At 38.1% G+C, this 10,660-nt stretch overlaps 1 long non-coding RNA gene across 1 annotated transcript; it reads right to left on the reverse strand.

Moving 5' to 3' along the window:
- Window positions 1-154: 154 nt before the first annotated feature.
- On the reverse strand, window positions 155-7,297 carry LOC137850207 (uncharacterized). Its single transcript, XR_011092359.1, has 3 exons — window positions 7,100-7,297; window positions 5,369-5,559; window positions 155-364 (listed from the first exon to the last, which is right to left on the reverse strand). It is a non-coding gene; the product is annotated as an uncharacterized lncRNA (long non-coding RNA).
- Between the last annotated feature and the right edge of the window lie 3,363 nt (window positions 7,298-10,660).

A 10,660-nucleotide genomic window follows, 5' to 3' on the forward strand; every position in this document is an offset into this window, starting at 1 on the left:
AAATTTCTACTAAGTTGTTCACTTTCAACACAACTTTAACCAAGCAGTAGTTCTCCTTTAATACTAAATCCTCAAAAAAAAAAAAAAAAAAAAGAAAAAGAAAAAAAAAGAGGTCTTTCACTATTTGAATTTCAAGCCATTGTTGGTTGAAGCTGATGAAAAACTTGGAGACATAAGCTATTTCTGGCAAATGAAGGAACAAATCTTGGATATAATGATTGCATACATTGTCTCAGTAGTACATGTATGATGATGTTCAGTATGCCCCTACCATTATACAACTACCAATGCTTTGTTCTTTAGATCAAGGTAATATCCCTGTCTTCTTAATGTCATCCTGGGACTTCTGGATGCATTGCTCTGGCTGTTGAAGCAAAAAGAGTAACTGAAATTAGAACAGAAAACTGCGTAAGAAGACTTAAGTTGTGAAATATGAGTACATGGATGTTGTAGCTAACCTACAGAAATATTGACATCAGTTCATAGAAAATCTCTTGGAGGTCCTCAATAAGTAACAACTGGAAGGTTTGTTAGAGGAGAATGAGTCATGAGACAAAGCCTGCCTCTTAGTATATTAGTGAAATGTATGTGTTGTTTGGCTGTGTCTAAAGAACAGAACACTGAGGGCAACACAAACATTATATTCATGGATAGGTCAATATCAAAGATGATCTCTAGATCAAAACCTGGAAAATGCAAAATGTTCAGATTAGTATGCAAAATAAAACATCAATGTGGAGAGTGGATTTATATGATTATACTATGAATAATTCATTAGCACAAAAACACAATTAGCTTTTAAAAATGATCTAACTACTGTGCTCATGTTTAGCAAATCTAACTTATAGTAACATCAGGAGGTAAAAGTCCATAATGCAAAAGATATTAAAACAAATTCCTTTAGGAGTCCAGATGCTTTATTACTAAGGGGGAAAAGGGCAGTGGATTAGATGGGCTAGATCATGCCCAGAGAGGTTAACTTGCCTGTAGTCAATACCCTTGCATTTGCAGGTGTGCCCTCAATTGACCTTATTAATATGTGGAACTCTTGTTGGAAACCTTATTTCAAAAACATTAAGCTCTGGTTATTTGAAGAAGCTCTGACTATGGTGAAGTGTGCCTTATACTTGTATGGGGTTTATTTGGTGGGATGATGCAGAAAAGCTGAAACATTTTTCATGAGAGGCTTTTCTGCACTTCCAGTAGATAGAAATCAGAGGGCTGAATCAGACAGAAGACAATCAATGCTATAGCTGGCATATGAAATCAATACATTACTGGCAACTGCAGCTAGTTTTAGCTGAACCTCTGCTTTCCAGAGCAATCACTCCAAGTCCTGACTTAGTCATTTTCCAGATGAAATTGCATCAAGCTCTTAATCTGTATTGTCCCAGTTTGATGTTAGCCAGCTTGATATAGATAGTGGTTTCCTAGGAGGCTGACGGTTGTTGCCTCCTAGGAACATCCTGCTCAAGAACTCAAGAGCAAGTGCAAAGAGCTTGCCATAGAGAAGCCTTCTAGTCAGTGCTTTGCTTCTTTCCTGTATCCTCTTTCCGAAGCTGGTTCATGTGAGGGAACACCAACAAAGTTCACCCACCCTTCTGTATTTTAAAAGTACTGTGTATTTGTAATAGTTATTCTTTAAAGAACGAAGAGTGCCACCACTAAGTGACATTTTGAACACGAAGCCAAAAGCTGATACAACAATTCAGAAGCATACAAATTAAAGTCAATTGTAAAATGGATTTTCCATTCCATTAAAAATGTCAGGATTGAAAAATTTTGACATATAAAATATCATATTAAATATTCATATTAAATTAAGTGGGAACAAAAGCAAAACAACCCAAATATTGTGCAAAATTAAATTTAGAAAATAATTAATTTGCCCAAAATGTTTAAATCCAAATATTTTGTTTACATTTGGATCCTTCCTTTTATTTTTTTATTTCAAATTTAAGAATAGCAATGAATTTTGAAAAAAGAAACTTTTCATGCAGAAAATGTCAGAAACAAAGCACTTCTATAGTATGATGTTTTATTTAATTTCAACTGCTATTGTTGCCATTGTATTATTATTATTTATTTAAATAATACCATTTATTTTTTATCATTTATTCAAATAGTTTGTCAAAATGAAATTTTCCAAAGTAAAATAGTTTAAACAAAAACTTTCAACCAACTCTAACATCACTAGGTATACTGTTGTCGTTTTCCTGGCTGGATTAGGAGTAGGTATATCTATCCATGACTACTATGGTCCTCTCTTTAAAAAATATTCTTGCAATCAGGTGAGTGACTAACCCCAGATACACTGTCTTAACAGAGGTCTTTTCACTGATAACAGTAGACTTCTGAGTTCAGCCCACAAATGGTTTGGCTAGATACTCCTACATGCTTAAATAAAGGAGGACCAGGGAAAAATGCTCAGCACAAAACTTTGCATGTCATGGGCTGCCTCACCTCTAAACCTCTGAGGGCTACTTGCCCACAGGAGCAGACTGCCTGTTCCTTTGCTGCATGGTGCTTTGTCCTGTCTCCTGTCCTGTGTGGTGCCTCTCCTGCCTATTACTATCTGGGGATGAGGACGCCGGTTCAAAGCAATTAAAAGGTGCTGTAGACTACCAAAGTGCTGTCTCTAATTTGGTGCTTGGTGCTTTCTTGGTATGACACAGGGTGTAGCACAAGATTGCATGGGAGTATGCGAAGTTGCAAGGACTGTGCAGGAAGGAAGAAGTCAAACTCAATGCAGTCTGGTCCTTGTCATCTGCTAGCAGAGATCACAAACTGTCTTTTGGGCAGAGCTTGTTGGAGGAGTCCCAGAGAAAACTAGGTGTGGATTAATAGTTAAGCAGTGTCACCAGTCCAGAGGCTAGTGCTTAGTTTTTCCCTGGCCATCTTTTACTCGGCAGTATAAATCCTGTAATCTGGGCAAGACCCATATTTTAGGAAGTCTGGCAATTTAATTAGTGGGGAGTAGTGTCTAAATTTCTTCCTTTTCTCATCGAGCTGAACAGCTGTATCTCTATATGCATATCGCACTCCGCCTTTATTCCCCAAATTTGTTTAATCTGTATTAGAAAGCTCTGTCAACAAAAAGGCAGCCAGCACAGTTTTAGAGGCAATATTTGTTTGGCAGACAATGTTCACTTGCCTATTTGTGTTGATCATTTTGTTCTCTCTGAGCTGTGGGAAGGCATCTCCATATTTGCTGCACTTCTGTCCTGTACTGATGTTTTATTGTGTACAGTGCCAGAAATGTCTCTTTCTGCACCCTTTTCTCAAAGAATGGTGGCACTTTTAAGCCACACTTGCAATAATCCTATTTTATTCACCCAGGAGCTACTCCTTTTCATGCTATTTTCAGACTCTGTTGCAACACAGGTGTAGCACTATTCAGCAACTGCTTGCCTACCCTATTTAAAGAATGTTACTCACCAAATGTACCTGATTTAAAAACTATGCTTAACTCCACTAGCAGAATGCCTTTTCCAATTTTCTACACACTGCTAATGTGTGAACCATAACTGCACAGTACAGCTGCAATCTTGCCTTCTGCAGGCACATCCTAACAAACCATTTGCAGAACAAGTTGCAGGTCCCTGTGAATTCTTCAGAAGTTGGGTTTGTTTTAAAGTGAATAAGACATTATTCATAATATTTTTATTTTTTTTTTTTCTAGAAATGCTGTTTCTAGAAAAACTTTGGAAGTCTAGTTGAAGACATGGGAGGTAGTTACCTGTAAGCACTCCATGTAAATTCAAGAGTGGAATAAGGAAGTAAAATGCTATGACCCAGATTTTAAATCTGAAGTACCAGAGACATAAAGATAGCTTGCTAATTTAGTTGTAATGAAGAGAAGGAATAGCAAAAGGAATTAAGGTGACTAGATAAAAAATCACAATTACCCACATGAGGAAGAGATTTCAGATAGCTGAAGCTCCTTTATCTAGTAGAAAAAAATCATCAAGGGATGCAGGCATTAGAAGCTGAAGCTAGGTAAACATGGGTGAGAAGCAGCAGATATGTTATTTATTTTATTTTATTGTAACGTGATTAATCGCTAACAGAGTTTACACAGGGACATTGTGGATTGTTTGGTGAGTCTGTCATGATGGTGACTCACATCATGGTCCCTTCCTCTCGACACAATTTTCAACATGTAGACTTCTGCCTTCAGCGCACTCTGATATGTAAACAATAACTCAACATTTATCCAGTAACTCTACTGCACATTTATGAATTTTAATCAACCATTGACACACTTACATAAAGTGAAACAAATGAACAGAGTTGACAAATGGGATTTTTGCCTGGAAAGGATTTTAGATTCATATTAATATTCAATTCCTCTCTAGGACTCTTGACATCAACAGTTTCAGCACTTGTATGGCTGTCTTGAGCCTACATGATTATTTTCTATAGCCCAAACAAGGAGTCCATTGTGCTCAGCATATAATAAAAAAGTAACTGCTGTTTCTGAGGGCTCACAATCTAAGGCAGAGAGAACAAATGGCTGGTAGATAAGGATCAGGTAAGTTTGAACTACGTTCAGTAAGGTAAGAGCACTGTTGATATAGCAGTTGACTAGCTGTTGGAGCCACATAACTGGGGGCTGTGCATGGATCTTTGGATGCAGCAGATAGATTTCTGTATTGAAGTGAATCCTCACGATTTGGATCATATATTTTTTAAAGCCATGCCTGGTTTTTCAGCTAATGTATTTTTCCCTTGGTCTCCCTGAATCACTCCCTGACCAAGCTCCCCTCAGGTAAAGGGCTTTGTGCCTTTGATTATTTCATGGCATTTGCTGCAGCCCAGTTTTCATCAGAGGTCTTTCCCAGCAGACTAACAGCCCCATGAATGAAATCAGCAGGGAGGCTCTTCATTATCACAATTCTGGCAGTGTCTGTACTTTTATCACTGTACTGGTATCAATTATTTGGAACCACATTAAATAAATGAAGTCACTAACATGAATATGTCATGCCCAATTCATACAGAGGCTCATGAACTCTCTTTTAAAAAACCCTCCCTTTTATGCCTGCTGCTTCCCTTATGAATTTTTTGTAAGCTCTGACCTTAGACATTTCTCAATCACTGCAAGCATGCTTAGCTCAAGATTGAATACACATCCATTTCATATGGGTTAAGGGGGGTAAAATCATGAGAAAAGCAGATGGCATAGGAAAAAATGACTTTTCAAAGAAAGTTCAATGACCTCCATACAGATATGACATGTTAAAGTCACTGACTTCTTTTTAACTCAGCACTTGTGTATATATATTTAGTATTATATAATGTGCTTGTAAGGACAAAGCCTCTTCAGTGTTAGATCTACAATATTTATTGTAGAGTTCTGACTCACCTTTCTTGGGTGTAGCCCAGAGTCACCATCATACCAGAAATGACAATGAAATGGGACTGAATTGGCCAGTGCCCTTTGGTTGTTTGATGGGTCACAGCAGCATAATGATCGCTGTTTTCTGCAACTTAAAGACAGTCTTATTTATTTATTGTTTCTGCTGAATCAGAATTAGGCTTGGCAAAGACTGTTCTCTGAAAAAAAAAATAAGAAAAAAAATAAGGAAGGAACTGAAGGAACTAAAAACTGTCTGGGATTTGGAGAGCGTTTTTCTAAAGCATGATGTCTAACCAAAATGAACATATTTTGATCTTAAGTAATAAAAACATGTAAACATCTCACTGATGCATAGACTATTAACTGCAGAAATCCTAAAGTCATTTCACTATACTCATAACTTATCTGACCTGTTTTAGCAGAGAAGGAAATACACAGAACTGCAATGAGAAAGGAACTTTGGATTTTACTTTGCACATAGTCAGAATAAAAATCCCTGAAACCTATGACCTTACTCAGAGTTGAATTACTGATAGATGGAAGTTGTAATGGGTAAATGCTTTGTGGGAGTGTTTGCAAACTCTGAAATTCCAATTCAGCCACACTCAAACATGTTTCAGCCACTTTTCCACTAACATTAATCAGAGTGGCTTTTGTTTAAAGGAATGTTGGAGAAAGGGTAGTGTAAATTCAAATACTCTTGCAAACACACTTCATTCAGACCTGCCTGAGAGGTGTTTTCTCTGCTTATAATTCATACAGCTGGAAGAATGGTATGTTTCTTAGGTGGCCGACTACACACCCAAAATAAGGAAGAGTAGATAGAAAATATAATTATAGTAAATACAGCTTGTAAATAAGTACAGTCAGAATACTGTCTAGTGAAATGATTATGCAGCCTTTACCTCATGTTACCACCATTTGCATAGATGTTCAGTTCTTATGCACTCTACTTCTGAAAATTACAGTTAAAAATCCTGCCCTGTTACCAACAGAGACAAAAACATCGATCTCAAGATATTGGAGAGTAAGCAGGAATTTAGATCTATGACTTCACTAAGACTACTAGTGGTATGCAGATCTGAGCAAGTGTTTGCATCTTTACAAAAGTGAAGACTACCTTATAAGAAAAACAACAAAAAAGTGCCATTTTTTTAAGTGATCAGGAAGAAAGAAAGAAAAAAAAAAAAAAAAGGTGGGGGGGTGAGGGTGGGAATGGATTTCAGATTAGAAATACACAGCCAATGACTAGAAAAAAAGAAAAAAAAAGAAAGAAAGAAAAAAAATGAGTTCTTAAAATGAACTTTTGGGCTTGGGTGCCTTTTATTTTATTTTTAACTGATTTCTTAAATGTAAAGAGAAACTGATTATTCACGTATCACCTCTGAAAACAAGCCTTCCATTTCCAGGTCATCAACCGGAATACTTTTGTAAGCTTGTTTCACTTGAGAGTTTCTAAAGAAACCATACAAGATGTCAATGCTCAAGATGTCAATGTTCTTTGTTCAGGAAGCAGAACTGAAGCACAGAGGTTACTTATCTCAGTCCTATGTCATATGATAACCAACTGGAAGAGTTTAAAATGAGAGACAACAATTTGTTACTCCAGTTTACCATCCTCCTCCCTCTAGATCACACTCTTTCTGTTTTCTGTAACATATAAATACAGTCCATTCACAAGTGATATTTTAAATGGGTATTTTGTGATGAGTTAAGCCATTTTTATAGCATTCATACCTCAAAGTTGTCCAGCTGTGACAGGGGTGTCAGAGCAAACCTTCTCTGTTGTTGTTTTGTTGACAGTCTCTTTGCATGTGCTGTCCAATAAGATATGTGCAGGAGATGTAACAGTCCTTCATCTAACATACATTCCTGGCATCACCATGTTATTTCATGAAGACTGTCAGGTTTACACCACAATGACAAGAGAAAATGGTATCTGTTCAGGGGAGAAAGCAAAAGACAGATGAGCCAAGTATGCAGCTCACTCATGAGAAATTGTAGGTGTCTCTCAGTTTGGATATATTTCCACATATTCCTAAACTGTTCAGTATCATTTTACTCTATGATTGCCCTGCAAGTACTTGGCATTACTGCAAGGGAAACCCTGAAATCAACCCTTCTGAAATCCATGAATTAAAACAATCAGATGAATGCCATACTATGTATTAAACATAAAATGACACATGTGACTGCCAGTACAGGTGAAAAGAATTTCCAGAAGACCCTAGTGCAATGCAGACTGCCACCTCCATTTGTTTCTGATTGCTATCACACTGCACAGATGCAATGATTGAGAATGAAACTTGAATTTGGTGCTAGAAGTCCACTGTAACATCAATCACTTGAAATAAAAATGTCATGCTTATGATTCTTTGGAAAATGCTGCACTTAACTTCCAAATTGTTGCTTTTAGAAAAAGCTAATTCAGGGTTGGGTACATTAATGTCAATGTCCTATAAAAGTGCCAGCTGAAAAAAATTGTCAGCAAAGACATTTTTTAAGCCTGTGTCAGCACAAAAGGGTGCCTCAGTTGTTTCATCTTACAACAGCTGCATGCTTTCATTGACATTTGTTGCCCTTTCTTTGTGCACTCATCCTAACCTCATAGGTTATTTCCTGGCCTCCCTTCTGTGACCTATGACCGATGATGACCTTTAGCTAGAGAATGTGACATTTTGTTCTCCTCTGGCTGACATGTGATGCCCTCATTATTCAAAGGTATGTGAAAATAATGACCTGCACTGACCTCTCAGTTTCCTTTCATTTATTGGTCTACACTAGGTGCTTGTTCAGCAGATTGCTGTGACTAGGTCCTGGGGTGTACAATTTCTTTTGAAGAAGGAAGCTCATGAACTGCACCAATGTTTTAGCATTTTGTGTTTGTTGCTCCAATTGAGGAGTGGGAGGCAAGGTGGTGTGTGCATTTGTGAGAAGAGGGTTCCATTCGGTTTGGGCACTGGAGGCATCTTCATAAGACTGGCAAATATGACGAAAGACTTGTGCTCTTCTGGAGTGGCAGTTGAATCCCAGGCTGGATACCTACCTTAGGGCACCTCAGATACCAGCTGCCAGTGCATGAGCTAACAATTTGACTCCTTAGTTCTCAATCATCTGAATGAATGGATGACTAAGTAACCCGAGGAATTCAAAATGGGAGTGACTGCAGCTTTCCCACCACCAGGATTTCCAAATTTCCCCATTGTGACCACAATGGAAACACAGTCACAGATGCAAGTATTTCTTGTAACATGCTAACAGCGCTTTCTGGAGTAAGTCATTTTGCATTTCAAATTGTGGAAGTTTCAATGTTCTTCAGAAACGCAAGCCTGAACAGATTATTATTATTATTTTTTTCAAGAAGCAGATATTATCTCCTGTGAGGTGAGACGTGCCCTCATTGACTGTAGTAAATATTTCAAATGCTGAAAGTCTAAAGGAGGAACAAACCACTTCTGTGTGGGAGATTGTGATACCAATTAAGAATTTATTCAAGACTTAGCCAGCATGAATATTTAAACCTCCTTTCCTTGAAGAAAGGATGGTTACTTCAGGTCAGGGATGAGGGCATGTATGGAGCAGCATAAGGAACAGATGGCTGCTAAAGACAATTTCTGACTATAAATAGTTCCTATTAAGAATATAGAAATAATCAATTAGGAACTAAGCTCTGCTTCCTGTTGCATAGGAGCAGAGCAGCAGCAGAAAATGTTAACACATATGTCAGCATGTGTTTCTGTCTGGGAAAGAGATAGCAGGCCCTTTCCCACTGAAAGGTGGGAAGCTGCACTGGGTCTGAAGGTTAAGATGGAAGATTGTCAACTGCTCTTTAGAAAAGGTTTTAGATATTTGATATGCAGACCAGAAAATGAATAGAAAATGAGGATCAAGACTTTAACCTTTACTCAGCACTCTGTGCAGATGAATGCAGAAACTAGTGGCAAAGTCTTTTTGCCCTTTTGGTAAAGAGAAAGAAGGTGTGCTCCTCTACCTGGAGTTTGCAAAGAACTTCATGTGGAACTATGTCCACTAAAGGCGTAAAAGGTACCTGATGTCCAGACATAGACTTGCAAATTTGAAGGTCTGACCTGGGCACTGGGGGTTTCAGGCCAGACATTCATCCTGAATTGTAAGCCAATTGAACAGCCCATTGAAAGTTCAGGCTGACAACTACAGGATTGCAGTGAGGATTAGATTAGAGACCTAAAATACAGCCTGTTTTGGGTAAAAATAGAAGAGTTAGCATTCTGATGAAAGAAAGTCTTAGCTGTCTTGGTAAAATGTGCCACCTCTATATAGGTGGTCTAGCTATGGATATGACTTACATACCAAACGTAAGTGTGTGTCTTCATCTAAAGGAAATATAACTGAACATTTCTGAGAACCTGTCTCAAAATGGGTATCTTCTGTCTACCCATAACATCTTTGTTTTACTTGAACTCAGCTTTGTTCTATTGATCCCAACAGCAGGTCTGAGCAGAAGGCTGAAACCCAAGAGTGGCACATATAAAGGGGCACCTGTGACATACTACATCTGCTCGTCTGGTCATTTCACAAATGCCTCTGACATTGTGTTTTTGAGGACTAGATACTGATGGAATAATTGAAAGAAAAATAAAAGTTTGTAACTCTAATTAATAAGGGTTTTAACTCTGGGCCCTAGCTGGTACCAGGCAGTCCTCCTGCCCCAGCCTGACAGTGTTCCAAAGCCTGATGCCGAGCAGGGCTGTTACTTGAATGCTGCCATTCCACTTTGGCTGACAGCAAGTTTTGTACAGCTTACACGTGGAATGCTTTTAAAAGGACTCAGCTAAGGAATGGACCCACTTTTATTTGTGAGCCAAGCCCACATCAGATGTCAGGTTGCTTATGACCAATCACAAATGAACTAACCTACTACGGCAGCATTACTCTGGAAGGTTTCTTAGAAACCTTATAGAAATATTTTTATCTAGTGCCCAAAAGACTGTGACACATGAAATCATGAGTTGCTTTTGACTACTGTGGCCAAGAAAGCTAACTTGCTTGTTTGGCAAGAGCATGAGTAAAAGGATAGCACAAAGGTAACCTTTAAAACCAAGAGCATGTTTAGACTTCATTATCTTTTATTTTCCCCCCACAAGCGCAGTCTCAGAAATATTCTATTTTTCTTGCCCTCTGCCTCATTTGCTTCTCATTGTTCAGGAGCTCATAGGGTTTCACTCCTCCCAAGATCCATAAATCATATGATTAACTTTCAGTCCAAGACTGTTTTATATGAGCAGAAATCTAATTGGAATACAATCACCCTCCTACTGC

The sequence above is a fragment of the Anas acuta genome, chromosome 1 (genome assembly GCF_963932015.1).
Source record: "Anas acuta chromosome 1, bAnaAcu1.1, whole genome shotgun sequence".
NCBI lineage: Eukaryota > Metazoa > Chordata > Aves > Anseriformes > Anatidae > Anas > Anas acuta.